Below are 27,869 nucleotides of genomic sequence, written 5' to 3'. Positions count from 1 at the left end.
CTTCTACGCAGCCTATTCTTTATTTCATCGTCCACCACGTCTCGCTTTATTTTTAGACAATGCCCACAGAGAAAGCGCAGTTACAATCTGAAGAAGGGAAGCTAAATGCAGATCCTTGCACGTGTCTGGGGACCAGCTACTACAGCAGTTGTCACCAAGGCAAGAGCTGCCGCAGTCACCTAACCGGGCCAAGACCTGATCTCGGCTTCACGCAGGAGAGGAGGGGAGGGATGGAGACATGGCTTTGTAAGGTTTGTCCATGTGTGCACGGGTGGAAGGACTGTTGGAGAGCAACAAGTTTGGGGTTTTTTTCATTATTATTTTCCCACCTCCATCCTAAATTGGAGAAAAATTATCTGGAATTATAACAAGCAGTGCTTCTAGACCTTCAAAGCACACACCAACATATGAGCAGAAGACACAGCTGCATTCCTGATGGTAGGGACCTGACGCTGCAGAGAACATTGTGTTTGCCGTATCCTAACAATGCTGCTAATTTTACAGGCAAAAAAGCCCACTGTCTCTAAGATGCAGACCTACAGACATTCAGATGTGACGGAAGGTGTGAGCACACCAAGCCAGGCACTGCAGCTTGCAGAGGTCCCGGGTGCCCTGGCTCCCTGCTCGGTCTGTGAGTGCTGGCCTCCTGAAAGCCCCCTGAGATACAAGTCCTACCTTACTGCCCTTGGTCCTCCCTTCTCTGCTTGGAGGGATGCGTGTCCTGAGCTGAGCAGGTACCAGCCTAGAAAAGGTACACAGCCATGATGGTAATCAGCAGAGTAACTGAAGATGTGCTTGAACTTCCCTTAAAGTCAGTAAATCCAGGCTGAGTATCTCTCTTAATGAACCCTCCCTGTTCCCAGAGAGTTCGCTAGGTCTGTTTAAGGGATTACATTATGCCAAATGCCAATTAGGGGATGACAATTGTCTTTTTCAATCTCAAAAACTACTCCTTTAGCAAATGAAAACCCTCACACATTCCAAATAATATCTGTAATGCCTCACTGAGGAGAGGTACGTTTTAAAAAGGTTGCCCTATGCCTCGTGCTAAACATTATGACTGTAGCATGACAATTGCCGCTTCAGTTAATTACAGGCTAATTGTTAAACCTCAGAGGAGGGAGTTTCAGTACCTGATGCTGGGGCTCCTGCTACTGCTCATGAGACTGCTTCTGCTTAGTTAGGCCAAACAAGAGCTCCTGGGGTTGTCACTCTAGGCTTTGGTGTCCAAAATTTCACACGTTAAGAAAGTGAGGAGTGTCCAGCTGCTGGAACAGTGTTTACTCCCTGGGTTTATTGCATTGCCACCTAGTGGTGTACCATGCTTGGTCACTGGACATTTAGATCACATGGACATATATAAATGACGTATATAAACGTCCATCCGCTATAAAGAAAAGCGGAGCTCTCTGGAACAAGGGTGGGCAGAAAGACTGAAGAGATGTGCTTTATGCTAGAGAATTTTCATCCTCAAAAATCTCAGGCCACATAACAGCTTTAAGGGTTTGCTGTCTATAGGGTCTGGCTCTTGAACAGTGCTGGTTGTGCTCACCGAGTTACACCTGCCCTAAAAGCTTTCTGCAATCCCAAAGGCAAGGTTTGACTTTGCTATGAATGCTTGCAGACGCTAACAAGGATATGGAGGTGTTCAGGATGCACAGGGGACCAAGGGAGTACATGACCCATATCGCAGGAGCTGCCCTCTCAGGGGAGATGCTACTGATTGTACAACGAACAATGAGACATTGCTTCATATTGGGTATCCAAAGAGAGAAGCAGGAGGAGAACGGAGATATTGTTAGGAGACAAAGGGCTATTTCACAGCAGCAGATGGCAAAGACTGGAATAGCTAACACAAGCACCGCTAAAATCTCAGAGGTGAAATCCTCACCTTGCAGCCCTCCATGCACAAGCTCTGCCATCGCAGGGATCCCAACATCGCCTGGATTTTGCTTGAAAATGAAAATTTATCTTATTTCCCTAAGGCAGGTTTATGCCAAAAGCTCAAAGAGCCCTAATGTCACACCATGCTGTCCTGCTTTAGTGAGTGGCATTTAATTTTCCTCTCTGTTACTGTGGGACTCCCACACAGTCTTTCTGCACCTAGTTTGGAAGGGAAGCAGCATATCTCCATCACAGGTTCTCTGCAACACTCGCTGCTGAATGTTTCCTACACGATTTGTACAATATCTGGCAAGATGGTGTTTGCAAAACAGGGACACAAGCATAGAAATACACCCACTCTCCCACCTTCACATTCCCATTTTCCACCTAGTCCCGCTTATTCTTGCACATCTGCTGGCTCTCAGCATCTTTCCAGTTCCTCTTGGATCTCTTCCACTTGGATTCCAGTCTGATCTTCTCACATTCTCCCCTCTCTGCTGAAATCCAGCCCTGCTCTGCCTTGCTTGAGCCTGGTTTGTAGAAGCAGCCCCACCAGTGGAGGGACAGGGCCTGGAGGGCTGTGCCATGTCCCTGTTCTCACCGTGCTTCTTGCTCCACTGTCACTTCTCATCTCGGGCAACCGCTGCCTGGCACAGACCGATGTGACAGGAACCGGCACCTGCCTTGCTCCAGCCTGAATTCCAGCAAGAAAGTGTTCCAGTAACTAATTCATTATCAGTACAAAAGGGCATGCATGCACTGATGGTCTCTTTTTGACAGGAGATTGAAAGTCTCTTCCATTTACCGCAGTAAATGAGGTTAGTAAACTCTCTCCTGGCTGATAGAAGTCTCTTAATTACTTCCATCAGCCAGGCCATACTTTTAATACTTGATCTTAGCATTCAAGCTGTCAAGAGAAGGCAAATGTTGCCAAATAGTATACTGAGGCCTTGGATGTTGACAGCAATGCTTACTTTTTTCACTGGCAGGGGAAGAAAGGAGAAAATGAAATGAACAATCTGGGGCCATTTCAAGTCAATTGCTCTTTGATTAAAATATTTCCAAGTCTGGGTTTCCAGCAGATCCAGTGAATCCTGCAAAGGACTAGCAGGGATGATGATTATGTAGTTAAAAAAAGTTACTCCTTGGCAATGGTTTGGGAACAGTAGCTCCAGATGAAACACCTGATTTTATCATCTCTAGTAGCAATTTTAAGAAAAGATTTGCTAAATACAATCTTGCTGCAAACGTGCACACACCTGAGCACACTCCCAGGGTGGTGCACCCTGGCACAGCCCTCCTGGCTGTGTTCTCTCTGGAAACAGAAAATGAAGCAAAACTACCTGGAACCCACTGCCACAATAACAGACCACACTATGTATTATTGCTTTTTTAATCCAAACTATTGTTCATGCTGACACAAGCATCAATGCTTGCTGGCTGGCTTTGACCAGATAGGGCCATAAGCAACGGTGTGGCCAACTAATGTATTCCTGAGGACGGGGACACGCCAGCATAGCACGGGCAATATTTTTCTCTATTCAGACTCTTGTTGCATGCATCACACCAGCGTCTCTTGGAAGGTTCTGTAGGTCTCCTAAGATTTGTTTTGCAGAAAACCACCTTTTGCTAAAAAAACGAGCGGATAAGCAGCTTCGCTACATGCCTCGGCCTGTGCAATGCAGGACAAGTGTCCTTCAAAGCAGGAAGGCAGCTGCCCAAAGATCAGCTACCAAATGGAACAAGCTAAGAGCATTTTTGAAATTGGTTTTCTCCTCAGAGAATTTCAGATGGCAAAATTGCTACGAGGCCAAAGCAAACTGAGGGCCCAAGCGCAGAGATCCTCAGAGAGGAAGAGAGCCCAAGGAAGGGTGATTTACCAGTCAGCATCGCTGCAGGAGAGGCAAGGAACAACTCATTGCAAACACAAAGGTCCCCTGAGAAGGAAGGTCTGAGGAGGCTCATCCCACAGCTGCACACAGTGTTCCGTTGAAGGATTTAGCAATGCAAAATGTTCCTATCCTAAGACAGCTGAGCTTGTCAAACTACAATAGGCATTTCTCAAGTTCCTTACCACCATGTTTAGAACAGGAAATCCTTCAACATTTTTCTAAAAAAAATAATTCACTGTTGACTAAACAGGACATAAAGGTGGGAAAAAACTGAAGGGTTTACAGTTTGCTAAGACCCAAGATTTGGTCATTGCATCAGAGACTTTGAAAGGAACAGCCACGTTGAAGCTTAAGAGGGGAAAAACCATGCAGACAAATAGCTGTAACACAAAACTGTGCTAATGCAGCCCAACACTGGGCTTGGGGAAGATCTGCTGCACCACTACCTGCCTTCAGAGGGGTCTCAAACCACGTCCCCCATGCACCACGACTGTGCTCCAGGCTTGCAGCCCATACCCATGTTCAATTCATTCGAAAGCCAAGGTAGGAGAGCTCTTCCCTACTCTACAAGCAGATAGCATTTCAGTGGCAGCAAGTCATTAAAATATACAAACCCCGGCCTAATCTCTGCTCCATTGCGTGACTAGCAAACAATTTTAAAGATTATTTCTCTTTTTTTAAAGCAGCTTTCTGCTCCAGCAAAATAAAATTTTGCAGAGCTGCAATGCTGTCGTTTTTCACAATGGAGGAGCAGCAACATGGACCTCACTCCGGTGGCAGCAAGAATCGATGCACACCGCGCTAGAGCCTGCGCGCGTTGGCAATGCGCGCAGCTCCCGTGTCGCAGCATGCATTGCGGAACGAAGAAGGGGGACCGCCATTTACCAGCAAGGGCTTCTTCGCCAGCTTGCGTGTTAGGTGGAAGATACACAGCAGCAACCTCTGCTGGAGACGAGTTTTGGGGCAGGAACAGGGCTTCCCTGTCCCACCATCAGCATGTCATTGACATAATGGTCAGTTCTGAATGCAGCCTTTAAAAATCTGTGTTGCACTGCGAGCCTTAGGCAAATATTTGCCCAGTGCCACAAGTTAGTGCCGGCAATGCAAAAATCCAATACTTTTTTTTTTTAGTATTATTTTCCTGTTTTAGACTGTTTGATCTCTGAAACTCATGCAGTTTTCACAGTAATCTTCAGACTGTATCCAGGAACTCTGGATTTTGCTGTGTTAGATAAATATCATTATTCCTTCCAGCCATGACAGCAAAAAACCCTTAAACTGCTGAAAGAAGCGCTCCTCAGGAAATCACAGATCAGCTCCTAACAGAAGCAGGGGCAGATAGTGCGTGCTCTTTGACTCTTGGTGGGACCACTTGGATCCAGCAAGTGCAGATTGGAAATGCGCTCCTTAGATGGGCATACAGGCTTTGAGGGAAGAAATACAAATACCTCTTAGCTCCTGCTTCAGCCACGAGACCATCCATTAAGTGCAGAAGGGCTAATATCAAACCATCAGTTAATATCAAACCATGCCCCAGCACTGAGAGGCACCATCGCATCCCACACCCAACCGCAGTCCTCCCAAACGCATCTGCAGCATGTGGCCACCAAGGAGAGTGCAAGGTGTTTGCAGCAAATATAGCAACATTTACCATGTAATATACAGGCAGCACGGCTTTATCATGCTGGAAATGTCTGGAAAAATACCGCTGCTCAGATTTCCTACTGGAATATTGTGCCAGGCGCTTACACAGCGGCCCCAAAATTGAACTCTCATTGCTATATGGCACTGTTCTGCGTATAAACAGAGATCATTGTGACTCTGCTTAATTTTAGTTTCTTCTAATTCAACATAGGATGCTCAGCGAGTTCAGGCTTTCATGCACTACAAGATCTCAGTATTCCACTTAAAATTGTACTTACGAGTGGCTTAACTCTTAACATAAGATGGAAATGCACTGCAATGTTCCTAGCTGTTTTAAGGGTTTACAAAATATGTTAGAGAAATTTGCAAGATTTAATGAGCCCAAGCTAGTGATTAAATTGAGTGAAGTAGGACACTCTGTTCTGAAAACCACCAAAATATATCAACCATCGTTATATACGTAATTTATATATTACTTATACAGCGTAGCTAATTGTTAAAATATTAGTAATTATCCATACTGTTGTTGCATCTTTCTCCTTCAGAATGAAACCAAAATAACATGAGTTACACAGATTAGTCTCATTCTCGGGCTCTAAAAATCTTTGCCGTGTCATGTTGGACTACACAGCGCATGGGAATGCTGTTAGAAGTGGGTTTAGTAGGCTTTTTTTTTTTAAAGTCACATACACTTTCATAGCATAAAACTAAGATAATACCTTTTTTAATCTAAAATTTTACAGCAAAGTTGCTCAGAATGAGGTTCTCTTCCACATATAATTATCAACCTCCACTGCACAGATCGTTTTGACAGCAATTGTTAATGCAACACAGAAATAGTGTAAGCAACAGTGCTACCTTCTCTAGTGATCTTTTCTTCCTTCCCAGGCATTTACTCATTTTCTGGCTCCCTACAAAGCAATTGGGAGCTGTACAGCAAGAATCCCAGGTCCTACCAAGCTACAAAGCACCAAGGAACTCTATGCAATAACAAATTATAAAGTCTGGAATAACCCCAACCTGCTTAGAGGTCATGAAGAGAACAGAAGAAAGAAAAATAGTGAAAAACAATATATCTGAACTAGAGAAAGAAGGTCGACAGACTCTTGCCTGACAATTACGGCAGAAGGAAACGTTACTTGAGAGCCACCAAAGGAGCTTGCTCAGCTGGCTAACAAGGGTACATCACACCTGAAAGCATCTCAGACAGCGTTTGTTTGCCTTGATAAAGAACCCGAAATGTCACAAAGGCAATTAAATGCAATGTCACCTCACTTGGAATACAACTTCTTGGGCGAGGGAAGGTGTCTGCGCAGATCAGGCCAGCAGGACCAGCAGCAGGACCCGCGGGCAGACCATCTCCTTTGGCACCAGCATTTCGGCATCCGCACAGAACGAATGAACCACCCACTCTGAAATCTGAGCTCGTTTGTCAAGTTTCCACATCCATGGCTATCAGTTTTTCTCCAGATTTTTCAATGCAGAGGTGTGGGGCTTTGCTCAGCGCTATGACAAGTGGCTACAGACTCTCCCCTGTGCTCTAAGTGTCCTTGTTTTAGCATCCCAATTAAAAAAAATACATCCCTACGAACATCAAGCGCATCAAGAGATTCACAGTCAAAGCAAAACTCAGGGCTTTGGCTCTTTTCTGGAGTTTATTTTCAGTAAATTAAATTATGAGGTAATTCCCATGGGCTTGAGATCCACAATGAAACCTTATATTACAAATACTTATAGCATGCAAACAAAAATAATTTCTGATCATCCACTGGAATAAGCTATTATAGCCGCCTCTTTGGTATCACGCTTTTTATGACAATACCGAGAAAAACTACAGATTTAAATGATTTAAAATTCTTCATTTCATAGTCATACCAAGCTTGTAATGTAATACCTCCTGCTGAAAACATCCTTGCATCAGGCAGGACGCCCTCAAATCAAGCCATCGAAACTAATTTCACTGATGACGCCATTTTCTTATTCCTTTTGCTGCCATTTTAGCATCGTGGTTACTCCGCATTTTCTCGAGAAGTAGCTGCGCGTTCTTACCCCTCTAAGAGGAAACCATGCTCAAATAATGCAGTGACAAATAAAACCTGTACGTTGAATTTCTGCCCGTGTCACGTCCTTGCATGGCAGGGAGGAATCACACACTTGCCATTACAGAACACCACCTCAATTTACTGTACCGAGAGCTGACGAGGAATCTCCCGAGATGGTGTAAGCTGAGAAACCAGCCACTGGAAATCTGTCAGCACCACACGAAAAACTGATAAAGCCGAGGAAAGAGGAGTGTCCAGCCCTGTTACAGGAGGATAGGCTTCTTTCTACCACAGAAAACACTAGCTAATAAGGGAGTAGTTTGAAAAGAGAAAGGCATAAAAGAGGCATACTGACAAGCTTGCCGTGTCTGTCACTGGACTAATTGTACATTAGCATCAATGTATAGGCAGATACAATAACCCACTGAACCTGGTGGCAGAAAATTCATTTCTCAGGCTCACATCCTAAAGCCGAACTGCTGTCCCTATCCATCGATAAAGTATTTCCCTGCCTGAAATGGCATGTTTCTGATGGAACAGCAGCAAGAAGGACAAATTATTAAACAAATCTGCTAGTAATTAACACCCAGTCTCCTCTAACCCACTTCTGCAAATTTTAGTGCAACCCTTTGGTCTCTCCTGCTCCTGTAAGTGCTTTATCCTTCTGCCTGGCTGGAGCATGTAACCTTGCTTTTTGTGAGAAACAGGGATGTTCTCAGGCTTTTTTGGTAAGCAACAATATTATTGGTATTTCTACATCTCTTCCTTCACAATTTCAGATGCATAAAACTTAAATGCCTGAAACTCTATGTAAAAAAAAAGTAATAAAAAATTGGTTGTCTTTACCTCCTCTGGATGCAAGTAGCAAGTCTGGCAGCGCTCAGCCTGACACTCTCCCTGTTCTTGGGCTGACTCAAGCTGAGGGATTTCGGCTGCTGTGCCCCCGTCCCACAGCAGAAGCCTGTGTACCGCCTTCCTGAATGTTCCTCGGGAGCACTAGTTATCTTTCTGCTTCAGTTAAAAAAAAAAGAAGCCAAGCAAAAAAAATCTTCCAGCCTCCATCTGTATTTCAGACACAAAGTGATGCATGCAGCAAACGCTTGCTGCCTCGAAGGGACAATGCCTGGTTCGGAGACATCAAAATCCTGTCAGCACTGTAAATGCGATAACCAAGTTAAACCGGGATGCAAATCCTAAACCCCAGCATAGGTGGCTTTCCTTAGTGCCGCACCTCCAATGTTCCCTCGTAACATTTCTATTGCAATTTGAAGTCTCCCAGAAAAACCCACGTAGAGAAAACCTTTCCAAAGTTAAACCTACTTTATTTCGCTGATATTGGCTGGCTAACACTACAAAGAGTCAAGATTACATGCATTTTACTGTGAAGAATGTAAGGTGCTTTCTTTTTTTAAAGACACACTGGAATTTCAAGAAAATGAGCAAATTTAAAGTTCAGCCCTCTTAAATAACATGAGATGATTTGGCAAAATCATCCACCTGACTTCGAAAAACAAGCCCAAATCAGCTATAGCCCATTCTTCCCAAATATTTGTAAATAAATCATAGCTACTTTGTTCACCAACATGGCAGCATCCCTTGGAATAAATATAAATATTTTACTGACAGTGAAAGCAAGCAATTTGGAGGAGTTCGTATGTGTCATGATATCTTTAAATCCTCAATTTAAAGATCCTGTGGTCTTTAGAAATAGTGTTTCCTTCCTACATTACTGATACATTTCACAAAGTTAATTATTTAAATTACTTATGAATTATTAATTACAGATCATTGAATTAAAAACCAGCAGTCTAGAATATGCCTGTTACAATTATACAATTTATCTTTAGAAATGTTAGACATTAGAAAGCTTAGGAAGAAAAGCATGTATTAAAATTCTCTGCTGCAACAAATGCTATAATAAACACTTTATCCTTTCTCAGTTTATTTCTCCTACTGTGTAATAAACCTAAGGATTAAACTTTCCCGACTTGGGGCACGAGACCAGTGTGCTGAGGATACACCGGAGACAAAAGGTTTCCATTTTTCTCCTCCGGCTGTACTCCACCCTTACTAAGGAACTCTCTAGCAGTGCATGCCTTTATTTGCGTGTTGCATTAACAAGGCACGCAAGCTTTCGGACTTTAATGTAAATGAAATGCCAACTCCAGATGCTGCCAACAGATATCACGGAAAACCCAGCTAGAAGAGACCTACAGCTATTTAATAATTACAGCGGCTCAGTAATTTTTTTTCCATACGTTAATTTATGAAGCTTAGTTGAACTCTGTCTCCCACCCACTTCAGACAAAGGAAAATAATTTGCCACACTGTACCAACCGCAAGGATAATTGCGCCATCTCCCATCCGGGGTCAGTGGAGATGGCTTCCTCCATCTTTTTACACATGCAAACCACACATTTCATTGTCTTTTACTTGACTGAGCTGCTTTTGTGGCAAGATCCCCCCCCCTCCCCTCAGCACAGGTAATCTTGTTTAAAAGAGGCAACTTTTTGGCCATGCTGTGCCACCGTTCCTGCGTCTCCCCTTCTGAGCAGTTCAGACATTTCTCGGTTGACAATAGGAAGAGTGCAGAAGATGGCATATAGGCACCATAATATTCGGGGAGGGAGCCCCGAAGGAGGCAAGTCATTCTCTGCTGCAAGAGCCCAGGCGCCGTCCCGGCACAGCACATTTCATTAACCTGCTTTTCTCCACAGAGAGAAATAGAATTGAAAGGGAAGGAGGAGAAGAAAAAAAAAAGAAAAAAGAGCAATACCCTATACTTTTGTCCCCAGACCAAAGGCAGGCAGAGCTTCCAGTTTGCATGGAGTCCCTAGATCGGAGAGTATTAAATCAGCTGCCACCCACCCAGCTAGTCACGGCCACCACATTTATATAAATGTTAATTCCCTGACTGCTTCCCTTTACTATGATTTTACTGGCTTAACCCCTTTCATAACATATCCTATTCACTTGAAAGAGAGGTGGGGTCTAGGCTGCAAACTCCAGTTGACTAAGCAAATATACTTTACCTCCTCCTTTAAGAAACTAACACCCCCCCCCCCCCAAAAAAAAGCGCAAATCTCCCAGTGTCTTCATTTACTTGGGGAAAGTAGAAATATTTTCTATCTTATTTTTATCCCACGTTTGAAATCCTTGCTTCAAAATAAAATTAAAGAAAGTTTAGTGTGTCTTCTAAATAAATCATAAGTAGGAACAGAGGAAACAGAGTGGACCTTTGCACCACAATGAAAACTAAGAGGAAAATCATATAATCAAGTAGCATTTTTTTTGTTTGTTTGTTTAAAATACTTCCGTAGACATTTCACAGCCTAGGGAAGAGAAAACAGGAATAAAGGCATTCAGAAAGTTAGGCTACAGTATTTCTGCTTAAATAAAAAGCAAAGTCAGCAATGTCAAGAGGGTCTTTAAAAAGGCAACACGACCAAAACCCAAAGCAGACCCTGGACGGCCCCACCCAACAGCTGCTCTAGCAGAGAATATTAGAAGGTAAAGGCACAGACCTTAAGGTTTCTTTCCTGTGAGCAAAGGAGGATTTCCCCAAAACTACCCACCTGTTCTCTTTAATTACTCACCTACGAATTTAAACAACCTGCAGCAACAGCACAAAGAAAAACCACCGCAGAAGACCCCTGAAGGAAAACTCTCTTATCAAAGCAAGCTTTTTTACCTTCATTTTATATATTTTTAAATACATACATTCCTACCTGTAGATCTCAGTACTGAGGAGTTACAAACCTGTTAATGCTGGCTGTAACTGCCACACTTCAGTTGCCTGGTATTTAGGCTTACACAGCTGTATCTTTCTGTATTAACGCTTAAGTTTTCTCATCTTTAAAAAAAAAAATAATATATAAATCAAACCTGCAAGTCCTGAAATGGCTGAGACAGTCAAGAGTCCAGCAAGACAATAAGAAAGCAGCTGCTTTCCACGGCTGAACACCACTGCCTGTAAAGCATCTATATTTTTTTTTTCCAGTGGTGCTTTATTCAAATTCTAGGGAAAGCATCAGTCTGAAACCAGTAACTGATGGGAGTAACAGTTTATAGGTTACAGAAGGATATTTTATTGTTAACGGACTGTACCATGTAAGAATTAGGAGGGGGTGAGGCAGGCAAGAGGAGAGAGATGCTACTATTTTTTTTTTCCCCGAGCCACTGCAATTACTCTGATGTGAATTTTTGATGACTTCCGACATATTGCATGGTTAATAATCGTTTCAGCTGTCATGTTTGGTTAATGTGGAAAATGCATTTGCTGCATTGTGATGCAGCACTCCAGCCACAGATTGTAACACCAGTTGTGAAGCTATTCCCTTAACTGAGCTGCATGAATTTGCACATACCATGAGGCTGAAATAAATGGTAGTTTGATTTTGATACAGCAACAGAAAGCTTCTGCCATTTTAGACCTGCAGAGCTGTTGAGACAACTTGTACAGGCAGATACTTTTACTGCATATTAATTGGTGTCAATGTTCTTTAAAGGAGAGCTTTGATTCTCTATTGTTTTGCTGGGTTTGGTTATTTAGCAGTTAAAAGACTTAGATGCTATTTATATTAAACATGGTTCTTTTTTGCAGCTTTGAACAGGTTATTTAATTGTAAGCATATATACCTCAATGAAACTGCCAGTGCTACAGAAATGCAGCCCTGTTATTAATACAGGCTTAGCTTAACTACTTCTTCCTCCATGTGATACCTATAAGCATGTTTTTATATATAACGTTGTCTTACAAATGATTGCACAGGAGGGGTGAAAATAGGCTGCTTACAAATAAAGAGGATTTTATTTACAAAGTACCACTTCTTCACCTACACTCTGAACAAACAAAAAGTAGAAGGTTACGTAAAATACTAATATGTGCCTTTCATTGTCACCAATAAAAAAAACAACGCTGCAAGCAATCGTGCAATTACAAGAGGGGATGTAAAACAGCAGAGATGAAACCATGCTAAGAGCCAGTCACCCGATGATTAAAGTCAGGCCAGTATATTCCAGCAGTCAGGTGATGGTGCCATCATTACAGTGCAGAAAGCCAGAGAAAAATCGAGAAACAGACCACCCCCATCTTAAAGAAAAAAAATTAGAAGCACCAAAGAAATAAGAAATGCATTTGCTAATCTGCAAGACGTACAACCACGAGGAAGTGCTTCACACAATGTAACACCATCAGGCAGTTACTTCCACAGGTCCCAAGTGCACATTTAACCCACGGTGCCAACGCAGCTCCTGCCCGTCTGCAAACTGCTGGTGACACTCCCAAATTCAAAGTTGTTTCTTTTTAAATCCCACAACAACAGCCCTGCTACAATAGTACTACATTTCATAATTTAATAATTCTGCTTACCAAATGCATGTCTTGTATTTGCAAACATACATACACAAGAAAAATCCAAACTTGGAATGTCTACATTTAATTTACTGAAGCACAGAAAGCTATCAGGAGAGCGTTTTACTGTGCATTAACATTGACGTAGCTGCAGAATCACCACTAATACCACCAATTCATTATTTCCACTTCTGTTTTAATTAAAACAGCACTGCAGGGGTATCAGTTGGACACGAGGTACCAGTAGAAATGGCGCATCATATTTTATGTAGAGAAAATACTGAGTCTGAATTAACATTGTACTCTGGTTTGGGAGCAATTCCCATTAACAGCGTTCCATCTGCAGAAGGTGCTCTGCGACTTGGGCTTACCTACCCCAAAGGCATCACTCGGCACCTTGCACAACTCAGAGCTTCACGAGTGGCAGAGCAGTCTCTTAAATGCAGCGTATTTTGGCTTTGAAACTTGCAAACTTGATCCTAAGGGTGATTTTCCTCAAACCACTGCAAGGAGCAAACCCTCCCTGCTTGCAACCGAATGAACACTACTGAATACCCAAATCCTTCTACCAGGAGTCTCACGAGCGGAGAATGCTAGTTCAAACCCACCGATGTTCTTAGAGGAAGACCGCAGTCAGTTGCATTGCAGGGAAAAACCATTGATTGCGACCAGCTACATCCAGGAGTACAAGCAAAGTCCCTTTCAGGAGAGGAAGGGTATATACTTGTAGGAATAATTTAACTGTAGCATTCCTCCTGCATTTCTGAGCATCCATGCCTGGCGGTGTCCCTGCAGCTGTCCTCACCTCACACACACTGCTCCATTTTTGGATGGATTCTCCCCCTACTTCCCTCTAGTTGTGTAACCCACTAGTGGCGCAGAGCCAGCAGCACAGGGGATACATAGAGCTTCTGCTTTCTAGCCAAACCTTAAAACATGTAAAGGGCACCACCTGGAGAGAGTCAGCTCTTTGGGACAGGCTGCAGCCCTCATCAGGGATTTCAGGAGCATAATGATCCATCTGGAGCTGCTAGCCACAACTTTAAAGATGCTGCTTTTATCAACAGACATTCTCTGTTATTTTCTGGCCATGTAATGTACTGCAGAAGCTACTCCCAACCGCAGAACTACGCATTACAGATCAGCACGGTTTATATATATATATATTTCTGTTTTACGTATTGCATTTCCAGCTCGCGACGTTGCAGGGAAAGATTTCCCAGCATGGCTCAGCACAGCACTGGCTCCCCTTACCTATGGATTTCTTAAAGCAACAGCCTTGAGGGATATGAATATAAGGTACTCACCCCAAATGGCTGTTAGTGTAAACAACTCTGAGTGGTAACCCAGCTAAGATGTCGGAACTGCTATCTGTTTCACTGGCAATCAATTTAGTGGAGTGTTCAGTCAGCTCACGCATCAATCACTTCTGCGCTCAAATGTGACTGTGGGAGGAGAAGGGAGAAAACTACTGCTCAGGGCTGCTGGGCCACAGCTAAGGAAAACGGTAAAGATTTCCCTTCCAAGTAGAAAGAATCACATCCCTAAGAGAATGATGATGCAAAGATCATGCAGAAGCCATTGGAATATGAATATCCTCCTCTGTGTCAGGATCGCTCCCTCTCTCCATCTCCGGGTGTCCACAATGACCTCCTTCCCTCTCAGGTACAGCTGCATCTCTGGAGTGAAGGAGATTCCTTCACCATACCTACAAAAATCAAAGATGCTATAAGCCCTACCTTAAAGTCAAGAAAACCCCATAAAATACTAGTCTGCAATCACTGTTATCTCTTCTCCCTTTCTTCCAGTCTTGCACTGGGCAGGGGTCAGGGGAAGAATATGAACAGCATCCCTGGATCTGCTCCTGTATTAGCTCCTTTTCAAAGCCCTACAGCTGCAACGCCTGCTATCACCAGCAAGCATTAGCCAGCAGAAATAAGAGACATCGCTGGCAGCGAGTTAAGACAGCGATAGGTAACTCCTTCCCAAAAATCTCTTCTCCTCTGCTTAATCCAGTGCTGTAGCAGCAGCAAATACTGCACTGTCATACTGGGTCTGGAGAGTGCCTTGAAGCATTAGCTCCCTTCCTCGCTGCAAGGCTGGCAGGGTGATTATCCAGCATTAATGACACGCTAGGTCTCTTCAGAAGGAGGGCGGTCATACCCAGCATGCTGCCTGTGTTTTCAGCTCCACACACTCATCCTCTCCCTTCAGAGGGATGCAGAAAGAGGAGCCGGAGGGTTCAGGAGTCTGATTCAAGCACGTTGTGGTGAAGAGGACAGGAAGAAAGTCCGTGCTAATGCTTTCACATCCATACAGTTATATTCACACACAAACAGTGTGGTGCAGAAAGTCAGATGGGCTGAGTGTATTATTATGCTACTGGCCTAACTGGGAGGGAATTTGGGCTTTGTGGCAAAGGGCTAACTTTCACAGACTACGAGAACGTGAGTTATCCAGAGTCTAATAAAAAACTAGAACTGGGAAGCAACCAGCTCTAGTAACATCTAGTACCATCATCGCAGAAAGCCGTACTCTCGTAAGGAAAAGCCACCAACCCACTCAGAGTCACTGGCTTATTACAGACCTCAAAGGAGACTAGAGTTTCAACACAGCTTTCTGGGGCTAACTTTGTACCAAACAAGAGGCAGGAAGTAAATGCACAGAGAGGGAAACACACCTAAGAGCAGTGATTGAGGAGCACTGCTCCTTGTGACCAGGCAGATGCAGGGGTGGAAGAGAAACATAAATCCTGCAGAATTTGAAGAGCGAGGGTCCCAAGCAGGGGAGAGGCGGGGGGAAGCCCAGCCAAGCAAAGAGGATTAGCACCAACACTGGCAGTGCCCCAATTAACGGTATCATTTGTCAGGATGAATGGGGAACTTGCACTCAATTCGGCAATTTGACAGAGTGTCACTGAACTACCTCACGTCCATATTTATCCAAGAGGCAAGAGCAGGAACCAGTTTTAATTAGAGCCTTTTTAACAAAGAACCAAGGGTATTACCCATGCTCTCATCATCAAGCGATAATTGAGATGTAATCGTTTAAACAAAGCGCAACAAGTGTCCATTTACCCAAAGCCATTGTTAAATATCTACTAGGAGATTATTTTCAAAATTATAATGTGCCATGAATATGCAAACCACTTTCCATCTTTAGCATTAAAAAGAATAATCACCTTTAAAAAAAACCAACACAAAAAACCACAACTGGAAGCCAAACAGCTATTTTGCAGCAGAATTTGAGGAGTGTTTTAAACATGCCAATGCTAATTTAAGGGGGGGGGGGGGGGTGGAGAGAAGTGATGGCTCTGCTTTTGGGCCATTAAACTCTGCCTGGAAAGCCCTCTTTTGTACAGCATTAGTGTGTGCTGTAAGTCTGTAATTATGCAGAGAACATGTTAATTTTTAATTCAGAATGCTAACTCCTTTTTTATATACAAGCCCTGAATGTCAATCCCTCTCGCAGATGACTGCAAGCACCGACACGACCAAATTCAACTCTCAGTGGTAAAAGCACGCTCTCCCTGGGAGGTTAGGCACTGCGCGTTGGAAAGCAACTCAACTCCGTAGTAAAATAGCTCTTTTATAAAACTGTCGCCTCAGCATCATGGCAGGCAAAATCCTCTCAACCCCACTGCCTATTAAACTAGAACCGTATGGTCATTGATATTCACACCTTCATTTCAGCGTTCTTCTGTCTAGCTACTGAATTTCTTAACACAATTTCACCAGCAGCTGAATTCCCACATCCCTCACATTCCCAAACAGAGGGAAGCGCGGGATGAGGAAGTTAACCTAATGCTGCCTAGAGGCCCACACCAAGTTAATGACTGTCAAACGCTAAGCCCATCTTTCATCTCTGCTGACTCCTCCTGATGTCTGCAATCCACAGAGGGACCTGACTTAAGAGCACGCTTTGACACAGTCCGGCAATGAATTATTAACTCTGGCGGAAGCCGCAAAGCATCAGCTAGTAGCAATCATGATCCTTCTAAGATGATTAACCAGAATGCAATTATCAATGCTCCTGCTTCTCACAAAATGTCTCTGAATTCTCCACCACACAAAGCCCAAAAGGCACCACGCAGGCACGTGCACTCACACATATGAAATCAGAAACAATTCTGTGCTTTTACCTTTTGTTTCTTCAGGGTTATATTACCAATTGTGAATAGTCTGAGAAAAGGAAGTTCTGCCTTCCCCCCTGCATTACAGCAATTACACATGGACTTGCATCACTGGAAGAGTGACATATGCAGAATCAAGCCCATATTCTTCATTTCCACAGCAATTCAATCCATGCAGCCACAGAAACCTGCCAGCAGTTTCAGAACCATCCTTTCCCAGGGTACATCATGTAGCAGAGGCTGTCTGCAGCCCAGGGTCCTACTGGGCACGTACACATAAGAAGCTGTGCCTCTCAGCCTGCTCCCCAACAGTGGGCAGATAAAGATAGATGCATTCAGCTCTTACTACGGCAAGTGCTGCCCAAAAGGCACCCAAAAGGGTGTCCCTGGCCTCCCTCTGAAAGACAGGCAAGACAAAGGCCCTCCAGCAGCATCCCAACATAGAGGAAGAACAACTTGCTCAGCTCCCTGCCAAAGGAATCCAGACAGCTCCCAATATTAAAGCAAAAGGTGCCAAGAGGCAACACACACTAGCGATGGACCCAAGAAGACCTGCTGAATCCTAAGATGCATGGAGATGTTTGCTTGGGATGGGGTACCATGCAGTTCCACAGTTAGCAGCAAAGAGGCAGGGTGAAGACAGCATTTTAGGTTTTCCTTAGCAAAGCAGCTAAATTTGTGCTTTTCCCTTAATTCCAGCTGCCAGCTCTGAAGAAAGTGACACTAGAACTACTGGCCTGCACAGGAAATGAACACCCACAAACATGATGGTTAAAATCGACCACAGCGGTGCATGCCTGCTTTGTCAAATCATCCTTGTGTTTTTCATAGTGAAAGTACAACTGAAATCAGTATTGGCATCTTGGCGGGCTTAATTAGAAGTCAGGTCTACTCTATTCAGGTCTTTATACCGTCCTCATTACATTAATATCCAAGTGCCTTCCAGTCCTGCATTAAGTGACATGACTAACGTCTGTCACATACTGTTTGTTTTCTTCTGCCTTTCCTGGGGGAGTCGAAACGCAGCGTTCAAGGGGATCACAGAACAGGCAACAAGTGGGAAGGGAGATTCCTCCAGCCCTGGCTCAGCCTCCTCACACAGGGCATGTGCTGGCCATGCCTGCTCAGTTAATGGATTAATATCATCATCATCACCATAACAATTAAGAAGCTGTACATATTAAAAAGATAGGTTAGCACCAAGTCACCTCCCAGTAACATTTCTATACAGGATTGACAGAATTCAAAGACAAACAAGAAACTGTCCTTTGCGGACCAAATAGGAAGGTTTTATCACTTCATTTCTCTGCCCGATTCTCCTTGCCTTGTCATCTTACATTAGACGGTACTGAGGATACAACTTCCAGTGGAGGAAATAAGCATCCCTCTCGACTAAAAAGGACTATGAAGGCATGAAGCGCTTATCCTGCCCTTAAATCCCTCCCCAAACACACATCTTAAAGCTACAGAGGTTTCACCTAGAATATCAAAACTAGAAGACTGAAGTCAGTGATTTTATTTCTTTTGTGCTCACATGCCCTTCACTTTTCCCAATGATCTGTACATCTCTATCCTTTTTTATGTTGAAAAGTACTTATATCACTTTGCTTCTCAGTTATCATCCAGTCATTTTTTGAAATGACAGTGGTGAGTATTGCAATAGCTAGAGAATGGGAAGAGACAGAAAAAGAACGGGGAGGGATCAAATCTTGGAGCTCAATCAAGACAATGAAGGATCAACAATGCTACATGTCTTAAGGTCAGCTAGCTGTGATTAGGCAGATCTACTTCTAGTAGAAGCAAATGTCTGGAGAAAGGTCAAACTCAAGAACGTAAACTTGGTAGACATTTGGAAACAACGGGCTGCAGGGGAGGAGACCCTCACCACTACCTTCTCCCCATTTGTCCATCCAAACCCCCCAAAACTGAAGGTAATAGAAGTCCACCGAAACCCAAGTTACAAACTGTCAGATTAGAAGAGAAGCAAGGATTCATTCAAGGCGAGTGAGGGGAATACACACAGCTTTCATTTAATGCAATGTGCATGGCCATACAAAACAGGGATTAGTCTTTCACAAAAAAAGAACAACCTTTTTGAGCATATAGATAAAGAGACTCTCAGGAAGGGGCAGAGGCTGACTCAGAAAACTATTAAAAGGACAAAGTGACTTTCAAATAGAGGTCACTAGTTCAAACATGAACTAGATCAGCAGCGGCCAAGACTAAAGCATCTAAGACTGATTAGCGGTTTAAACAAAAATGCATTATTAATCTTCCTTCAGCTCGGCTACGCAAATGCCCACATTGCAAGTTCACTGCAGAAAGTAACACAGAACTTACTTTCTGTCCTGGCCCCGCAGGAACAGCCAGGGCTTCGGTGGGTACCCAGGGGGATGAACTGTCACCACGGTCACTGCAGAAGCATGAAGGCTGCACTGCTCCATTTGCTCAAAATGAGTAAGTTTTTTCTTTCAGTTGTGACTCCCTGCCTTAGTGTGCTCACCTGTTTGTTGCTGGATACATATAATCAGCTACTGCACTTAAAGATATCCACTTAGCATCTATAAACAAACGTAAAAAGCACATTGCAGGTTTCAAGGGCATTATTTGGTCAGTGAATTCTCCTGTAAAACTATTTTGCCTATTCATTAACGTCATATAACTTACATGCTCATGAAAAATAGACCCACCAAATATCATCTGTCCTCTTCCCAACCCCAATCAGAAGCAGCTCCAATTATCACTAGAGATCTTACAGCACTGCAGGCTCAGGCATGTACATTATGAGATGCCTTACTGCAGAAGGTCCTTCCAGAAGCATGGAAGTACGCCCAAAGAGGGAAGACAGGATTCCAAAACATACATTTCACTAATGAGAAGTAGTAAACACACAATGTTTAGCACTCAGGAGGTACATCCAGTAATGCAGCTGCTTTAACTTTGGTCATCAAGCAAAACTGCAGTGTCTCCCATCCATCTTCACAGGGAATTGTATCTCTACTACTGCACCATGCTGTATAATAGAGACACACTTGGTGTGTCCTTCTCACTGTTATTGGGCCCGATAATAAGGCTGCGGACGTATTTACTTGGAGTTTGGGTCAAAGCACTCCCCGTATACTATTCATTAAGCAAACACTTTCTTGTGGACCAGCTGTTTCAGTAGCATGGTGATGATAAAACACATCAACACATATTTTTATATAAAAATATTAGTTGCTAATCAATTATGATGTAACATATTATCACGTACTATTACTGAACTTGCAAGTAACGTTAATTCCTGTCTCTATCTATTAGAAGTAAGGACACGCTGGAGGCAAAGATAAAGAATACTCGATTTCCTTTTTAAAGAAAACTTTACTCATATGTGCTCCAAACAAGATCTTCCAGCTGCTGAAGTTTAATACTACCCAAAATACATTTTCCCTAGGGTCCTCCATTATCAGCAAGGGCCCTTCTTGCAAGTCCACATGTTCTTTCAACAGATTCTCTTTGCTATCTAATTTGAGAGCCTTAGGTGTTAAGCATTCGAGGAATGCAATCAAATCCTGCCCCTTCCAGGCCTACTGGGACACCTATTAATTCACCCTCCTGTAGAGAGGGAGTTTATCGTCTCTTGCAATTGCTAGTATCTAAAAAAGTAGAACAGGGCAACTTAAATTGGCATTGCAATTATTTAAAGTCTATAAATAGTTGTTGCCACAGTGTAAGTTAAATCTCTATACGATAACGTCCTTTCTTTTCTACCTTTTAAAGCTAAACTCTGATTAAGTCAGGTAAGCAAGGCCCAGGCCATACAAGAGTTCAAGGAAAGTGAGTACAAGTGCTTAGAAATTGTGTTGTACTCCACACAAAGGTAAGCTGAAAATCCAAACTAGCTTGTTAGGTTCTCTCTTTCTCACTTAGTACAAAAGAGAAGAGACTAATTTCCAAATTGCTTCATCATCTGGCACCCAAACTCAAAAATATTTAGAAGTCACCATAAAATTCCACAGACCAACCACAGTAATTGAATGGATATGAACTGCATAGAAAAAAAACCTGAAAGTTTTTCCTCCAACATCTTTGTATTTTGGAAGGACAACTGAACAATGAAGACTGCTGCCTTTGCACAGGCCGATCAGATTTGGCAGACTACTGAAACAGAGGAATGGAGAAGGTCAGATGGGTGGGGAAAGAAACACTAAGCCCAAAATATTCCATGGCAGAAAAAAGCAGTCAATTTTAACACAGATACCAGCACAAGCTTCATTTGGGTAATTGTACCACTCACGCTGGTGTTTGCTTCAGAGATGGCGCAGCTGCTACTACTTCCCAGTGAGAAAAAAGCATCTTTTTTTTTTTTTGCAAAAGTATCATACTAATTTCTTTTAAAAAAGTGGACTCTAACAGGCAATAACCCTACCTTACAAAATCTTATTATTTAATGGAAAGCTGAAATGACAGGAAAGGGACTGCAGCAAGTCTTGGCTACAAGTCTGAGTGAGAAAGATTAAATAACTCAGGACAGTAGCCAGAGGCCAAACTCTTGGCTCCTCACCTTTTGTCAAGTGCTTCCCCTCACATTTGGTAGAGCAGAAAGCCTTTCAGTCTTCCTTAATTTCCAGCACTTGTTTCTAGCTGTAATAAAGTATTTGAGCTTTGTGTAATTATGATTCTTCATGGCAGGTTGTAACAAACAGCAATACTACCCAATAGAACCAGATAGCTGAAACAATGTCATTTTCCACCAAAAGTGTGTCCATGTTATCACCCAAAACCACAGACATGCATAAACCAAAGCAAGCTTAATCCTTTTTTGTTTTGTGAAAGTTTGTGTTTCTATAAAAAGGGAGACGGAAGAGGACAGAGAAGTGGCAGACAGAAAACTTTAGAGGTACCTGAAGGAGCACTGAGTACCTGTTCCAGAGAGCACTGGAAAGGAAGAGCTTGGGGAAATGATTCACAGCAATTACAGTTTCCACCCTGTCTACCTTACCAATTCAAAAAAGCCACCACCACAATCAGGACAGCTGCATTGCACAAATATTGTTCCCATACAAGAGCAATAGCGTCAGGCCTTCCATACTTACCTCTTCAAAACCTGCTGCAGTCTTTCCTACAAGCTAGAAAGCTGTCCAGTTAGTAGCCAGTTAGGACCAAGTGGAACATGTACCATTACACATTACAGGGAAGCACCCCTGGGAAGTCAGCACAGGTTATTGATGGTGCTGCAGGGAAGAGAGAGCAAGCCCTGTCTCCTATCTGAGAAGGATCACACCACGACAACAGGCATGTTTTACTGGGCAGTGCTATTAACATGCAACACACTTGTGAAGCAACACAAACAAAACTTTCCTCTAGAAAAAACAATGACTAGTTTTAAACTAATAAATCAAAGAGTCAGTAACATTACTCTGCATCCCCGAATGTCTACCAGCAGCTCAGCAAGCACAGGGCATCTCAAAGATAAAAGGTGGAAAATTTCAAGAAGCATAAACCTCAAAACATCGGGATTCCTGCCTGCCTCTGTCTTCTTTTCAGCACCTCCTGCTGCAGTAAAGGTTAACAAATACAAAAAACCAAAGAAACTCAAGACTTGCCTATTTTTTTATTTTTTTTTAAATCCAAACCACATTAGTACTTTTGGATAGCCAAATTATATTATAAAATGTAGGATTTCAACATTCTGGCACCAAGCCAACATTTTAATGGACATTCAAACACTAAGGAAATGGTTGTGCATTAAGCCTACCAATAAGTCAACAATCAATACTTCAGTATTACAGTAAAAATACAATGCACCCTTTATAACTGCCTCTGGTCTCATCCTTCTTTGTCAAGCTCAGCTCTAAATAAAAAAAAAAAGAGAGAGTCTTGAAGCAAGAAATGAAGTAAATATTTCACAGCCACCAAACATTCTTCTTAAAGTCTAGACCTACTTGGTCTTCTGGACTGCTCAGATTTTTTTCAACTGTGTACTGAGAGGGCAGAAAAGTCAGGAATAAAAAAGGACAGAAGTTCAGACACAAAATTAATCAAGCAGGTCAATAGGTAAAAGCAGCAAAGTAAAGAAACCTCAAACAGCTAAGCCCCAAGCAACCGCAGATTAGGAGCCTGGTTCCAACTTTATCTCCAAAAAGCATCTCAGTCAAAAGAAAACAAAAAAGAATTGCATCAAAGCATACTAACATTTGGGTTTTAATCCAATTCATAGATTTTAATTGCCAGCACAGCATCAGTCCTGTACGTCCCCTCTCAAGGTATTCTATCGGTTTGATCAAATGAAGCCAAAGGCAAGCTCTGCAGAGTATGAGACTTGGACACCCTCTGGAAAGTGTGAGCATCAGGCAGTTCTGCTCTGCAACAGAACAAATGCTTTAAATTTAGTTAACTCTGGCTTCCCATTCTGAGCTGTGGCCATAATGCTGAGCCACTGCTATAGCTCTGAACAGTGGAAAAAACCCCACGGTTTATGGATGCTTGGAACAACCGTATATGGATGCAGAAAGGTTCAGGGTAATCCTGTTTTTTCAGGAAGAAATGGTAGCAGCCATTGATCCAATCCTGTGAAACCTCAGTGTAGAAAGAGGAGGACAAAAACAATCAAATTGATCATTTTTATCTCCACAGCCTAGTAAGCTCAGTACTGAAATGGAACTTCATCATGGAACAGTTAAGCCAGCATAATAGCTTGGGTAAACAAGCCAACCAAATTCTCCATTTTCTTCTCAGAGTCTGCAAATACACAGAGGGAAACAGAGAATGATTGTTTCAGAAATCCCTCCACAGATCCCTTACGTTTATTTGCTAGAACTATCTTGCATCGCTGGGGTTTCAGTTATAAACAAGCACACAGCCAGGCTGGGAATTTGGAAAGACTTTTTGCTCCCGTTTTGAAGTCGGGGCATCTGCACCTGGAGGTTGAGCTCTGCAAAAAGGACCGAATGCTGCAAGCCAAGCAGCCAAGGAATGGGAATATGCAAGTCCTGATAGAGCACGGAGCAGTTCACGGGTGCGTGATCCAAGCTCAGCAGCAATAGGCTAGGCCAGACCTCCGATCATTAGATTTTGCTACTTCATCTCGCTCTCTCTACAGCCAGGCACATCCTAAATAATCCATCTCAAGTGAGAGTCGCCACGCTACAAAATACTCCTGCATAAAATGATTATATTGGGTAGCAGGCAGTAGCTGTATTGACTCAAGTTTTAGCCTATGAGTCTAATCAAGCGCTAGCTTAAAGGGACGCACGGCCGCAGTTCCAGCTCAGGGCAGCAACTAATTGCTGTCTTTAGCATAATTCCAGCTCAGAGAAGCTGAAGATCTCCAGCCCAGACTGGTGACAGCCACTGCAGGTGTCTTTATGATAAAAGCGTGGTTTCAGCAGAGCTGCTAGTGCCTGGGTGTTTGCAGCACAGCCTCAGGTTCTCCTTTCAGCCAGGGAAAAAAGCTCTGCTGACAGTCAGGGTACCACAGGGCAGCCAAGGGCTGTGCTGCTCAGCACTGCCAAACCGGAAAACTACTGACAGAGAGAAACAACCTTTTTTTTTTTTTTTTTAATACAAGGTCTAGTATCTGAGGGAGGGAAGGTGGAGGCTAGTTAAATGCTGTTGAATACTGATCAGGATTGTGAACAACAAAGAGGTCTGAGGAAAGAGTAAAAAAGGGAAAACATCTGTAGAAGCTTCCACTACAGAATCTCACAATCTTGTGAGTACCAGTGGTAAATGCAACTTTTATTTCTCAAGTGAAGAAATTGATGCATAGGAAGCCACTTCTTGAACTCAAAGTCAAGCATGAAAATCATGACAAAAATTGGATCAAAATCCAGCTTTCCCGATTTCCTGCACTGAAAAACAGCTGCCGCAGAAGGCTGTTTTCTAAGTAAATATACCCATCGTGGGGTGCCAGTCAGGCAAGGATCCAAAAATTCAAGGGTCAGGCGCTATTCAATATTTGAATCAGTGCAATAAAACACTACATAAATATTTAAACTGGCACTCCTGCTCCAAAATACTCTTGGAACATATTTCAGCCGCTTGCTTTCAAAGTTTATAACAGACATTCCCTTCTTCCTCCTGTCCAGTGGAACCTCTGAAAAAAACTGATTCCCTGCTCATCCACAGAACATCTGACAGCAGTTTGCTAGTTTATTTGGAATGTTCTGCTTTCAGTCAGCAAGTACAAATGGCTAAATCTAAAGTGCTGAAATCCTATATCCTGGGCTCTTTATGAAGCCTTGTTCTAAATTCCTCCCAACAGGATAAAAAACCCCACCAACCAAAGCTCCAGAACACTCTCCATTTTTACATCTCATTTACAACCTCTGGCTTCAAAAGCAAAATGCTTGGCCTCCGTTTTAGCTGTTCTCACAATGCGTGCTATAAAATAATATAAGACATATTTTGTCATTAGATGCTTCCAAACTAAGGAGGACACCTAATATTCGCTTAGATCTGAATATAAATCTCAAGAAGTCAAACCGCAGTGAGAAATGCATTTGATATTCCACGTTCAGTTCAATCTCTTAATTATTTTAGTTTGACATAGGAAAAAAACAACTTAGAACCAGTCATTAATATAAGTTACAATTATGAGATTTTTAGGCCAACATTTTCTTCATATTAGTCATTACCTGTGCTGCCCAGCCCTTACTTTTAAACCATGCACCATTCAATGAGAGAAAAGTTACTGCAAATGGAGGCAGAAGCCATGCAGATGTGCACTGCCAATACCTCACCTGGCTGCACACTTGAACAATTCAATCCATTGAATTGCAGCTCTGCTGGATATTCCAGTCCTGAGATCTCCACAGTTACACTCAATACTGATTAGCAGAACCTGCTCCTATTTCAGCCTTCATTTCCCTGTGCTTCTATATCCTAGGCCTGTCAGTGTGATTGTGCTCCAAAACAGCTGAAGTTTCTCTTGAAAATAAAGTTAAAAACTCTGTTAAAAGGTATTTCAATAACACTTACATACTAAGAATCACTATGTTTTCTTGTAATAAACACATCTAACTCCTGACCACAGAAACTTGACATGGCATCTGCAGAGTTTTGCTTCTACCTGTAGCAATACCTTGTTCAGCAGATGCTCCTAGTAGCACCTATGCAAGTCCTTCAAGAGATTAATAGTAAAAACAAACAAGCAAAACCCCAAACCAAACACAAAAAACAAGGAACAAAAGGCAGCTCTTCCTTAACAGCTTCAGTTTTGCTGGGCTATCAGAAGTAACAAGCAACTAAATCTTTAATGCAAAAGGAAGCTCTGATGATCCCACAGATAAGATTACTGCACCAGAATGTACTATAGTGTATGAAAAGGCACTGCTTTCATACAAACACTTTGAAGGTTACCACTGCACTCGAATCATTTACACTCATGATTGCCCTGGAGAAGAAGAGTCCAAAGGAATCAGCTGTGAGAATGTCAGTCTGAGTAAACAAGATTTAGTAGACAAGATTTAGTGAAGCTGTCCCCATCAACAAAAGCTAAACTTATTAATACACTGCACTGCTTTCACAAACAGTACTAGAAAGGCCAGTACTTCAGCCTTTCAAATCTGGCTCTGTTCAGCGCCATCAGCCTTACTCCAAGCAGCATTACTGCTGACCACGTGGAGGCCTCTCCATCAGAGGAAGAGGTTGCCACTCCTGGTGCTGATATGGTGTCACTTCTTATTTGTTCTGGAAGCTCTAAGTTCATTTTTTAAGATAATTAGTCGATACTACACACCAAGGCCAAAGATCTCATGCTATAACTGCACGAAAGGGTTTCAAGATAGAAAAAAAACTGGAGTAAAATAGGTAAGCTGAGGAGTTATGTTTAAACTCTGAGGTCCTACCTACCCTGCCCAAGAACAAAAGCCTCCATCAATTCACACATTTAACAGAACTCCTCAGCTTCTCAAGGAAGTACATTAACTACACATTCAGCTTACAAAAATAAATTGCAACACTTGCTGAAAAATAAATTGTGAAAGAAACAAAAAGCCCTTTTCTTTAGTCACACGTGACAGCGATTCAATTTCACTGTCTACTGCATGCATTTTATATAAGGCAGATAGGTACAGGATACTGGTCATGAGTTTTCAATTTATCACTCTAGAACTTCAGTTAGAAAAAGGATGAAATCAAGCAAGCCATTGCCTTTGACACGAGCAAGAGCCTCACTAATGCGAAGGCACAGCCTGCTTGGCTATCTACGCTCTTCAGTGGCATGTACAACCAGATTATAACTCTTCCACCAGACACAGTGCAAAATTGAGCCTTTGCCTGTTTAGCTTGAAGTCAATTAATCAGCATATAAAATAGTGCCAGTAAAAAATGTTTCCATTATAAGTGGTGGCCATCCTTCTCCTGCTTCAGCATCTGACTAATTTCAAAGTTTCCATGGCAAGGTTCATATAAAGTATCAGAGAAAAATTCTGTTTCAAGAAACCAGTTAAACACTTGCTCCTACAAACTGAGATACCTGTGGCCATGGACCAGGCAAACAACATCTTCTGCACAGTATATTCATGTAAAGGGTATGGGCTTTAGAGAAACAGGGAAAAGGTTACACCATCTTCCTTGGTGTGAGATGGCCATAACCATCCAGTGTGCTTGCAACACAACAAACGCTGGATTTGCATATCCTAGTACCAAGGTGAGTTCTTTCCTGTAGATGACAGCAACCAAGGATGCTAAAGGCAAAAGGATCCACCTCGGAGGTATAGCATAAAATCAATGGATTTAGAAATTCCTCTGAGGCGGCAAGATGAACGTTCTCTAGATCCACAGGGGCACTTCCCACATGCAACATGTTCTGCTGAGCCGTCTCTGCAACGACATGAGTCTTTGGATTGTGCTTCCCACCTTCTTCTCGGAATATGTGGTTCCAAGCAACATTTGTTGCCAAGATGTATTGCTAATACATAATATATTGGCTGGAAATT

The 27,869-nt window shown here is 42.7% G+C and overlaps 1 protein-coding gene across 8 annotated transcripts in view; it reads right to left on the bottom strand.

Moving 5' to 3' along the window:
- Positions 1–27,869, bottom strand: part of NUP93 (nucleoporin 93) — an 80,717-nt gene that overhangs the window by 32,963 nt on the left and 19,885 nt on the right. Inside the window, exon 1 of one of the 8 annotated variants that reach the window (XM_054840643.1) lies at positions 11,348–11,473. The exons of 4 other annotated variants lie outside the window; for them this stretch is intronic. The gene's annotated coding sequence lies outside the window, so the exon portion shown is untranslated. Of the gene's footprint in view, positions 1–675; positions 695–6,695; positions 6,742–8,308; positions 8,387–11,347; positions 11,474–27,869 lie in introns of those variants that run through there. 3 more of the 8 variants (XM_054840645.1, XM_054840646.1, XM_054840647.1) reach the window with 3 other exon arrangements.

This window comes from Grus americana, chromosome 13 (genome assembly GCF_028858705.1).
Source record: "Grus americana isolate bGruAme1 chromosome 13, bGruAme1.mat, whole genome shotgun sequence".
Lineage (NCBI taxonomy): Eukaryota > Metazoa > Chordata > Aves > Gruiformes > Gruidae > Grus > Grus americana.
Note: the sequence above shows the minus strand (reverse complement) of the source record. Positions and strands in the feature narration are given on the sequence as shown.